A 1,400-nucleotide genomic window follows, 5' to 3' on the forward strand; every position below is an offset into this window, starting at 1 on the left:
TCTTTCTTTCTCCCTTCCTCTCTCTCTCTCTCTCTCTCTCTCTCTCTCTCTCTCTCTCTTTCTTTCTTTCTCTTTCCTCCTTAGATTTTTTTTTTTAAATTTATTTGTATGTGAGTACACTGTTGCTCCCTTCAGACACACCAGAAGAGGGCAGTGCATGGTTGTGAGCCACCATGTGGTTGCTGGGAATTGAACTCAGGACCTCCAGAAGAACAGTCAGTGCTCTTAACCGCTGAGCCATCTCTCTAGCCCCTCTTTCTTAGATTTATTTATTTATTCTGAATACAGTGTTCTGCCTGCATGTATGCCTGCAGGCCAGAAGAAGGCACCAGATCTTATTATAGATGGTTATGTGCCTCCATGTGGTTGCTAGGAATTGAGCTCAGGACCTCTGGAAGAACAGCTGCCTCCATGTGGTTGCTAGGAATTGAGCTCAGGACCTCTGGAAGAACAGCTAGCACTCTTAACCTCTGACCCATCTCTCCAGCCCAATGTTGAATTCTTGATCCTTCTGACTCCATGTCTTAGTTAGAATTTTACTGCTGTGAACAGACACCATGACCAAGGCAACTCTTATAAAGGACAACATTTAATTGGGCCTGGCTTACAGGTGCAGAGGTTCAGTCCATTATCCTCAAGGCAAGAACATGGCAGCATCCAGGCAGGCATGGTGCAGGAGGAGCTGAGGGTTCTAATTCTTCATCTGAAGGCTGCTCGCAGAATACTCACTACCAAACAGCTAGGTTGAAAGTATTTAAACCTGTCCCCACAGTGACACATCTACTCCATCAAGGCCACATCTCTTAATAGTGCCATTCCCTGGGCCAAGCATATACAAACCAACACACTCCAGTTCCCAACTGTTAGGCTTACGGGTGTGAATTATGATGTCTACCTTCACAAACCAGTTTTCACCTAAGTAGGCCTCTGTACCATTCTTTACAGCGACTGGCCCTTGTAAAGTGCCTTCCCATTTTCAGCTAGCTCCCCAAGCACCGTGTGTTTTAGTATGATTTGTTGTTCTGCTGCAAGCTCAGTGAATTTACTGGCAATTGATATTGGAGAAAAAAAAATGTCTAGGCTGGCAAAATGGCTCAGTGGGCAAAGGTGTTTGCTATCAATCCCAGAGAGTGGAGTCCATTATAGGATCCATATGGGTAGAAGAGGAAAAGCAGCTTCTATGAGTTGTCCTTCTTTCTCTACACTTGTGCTGTGGCCTGCACATACTGCCTCCAATAAACGTAAAAGTAAAGTCTAATATTTGTATAGCTCTTAGCAAAGAACACTGGCACATGGTGAGTCTATAATAAAGGAAAGAGTGATCACAGTTTCATAGGGTTTTTGTTTTTTGGTTTTTCAAGACAGGGTTTCTCTGTGTAGCCCTGGCTGTCCTGGAACTC

The sequence above is a fragment of the Mus caroli genome, chromosome 18 (assembly GCF_900094665.2).
Source record: "Mus caroli chromosome 18, CAROLI_EIJ_v1.1, whole genome shotgun sequence".
Lineage (NCBI taxonomy): Eukaryota > Metazoa > Chordata > Mammalia > Rodentia > Muridae > Mus > Mus caroli.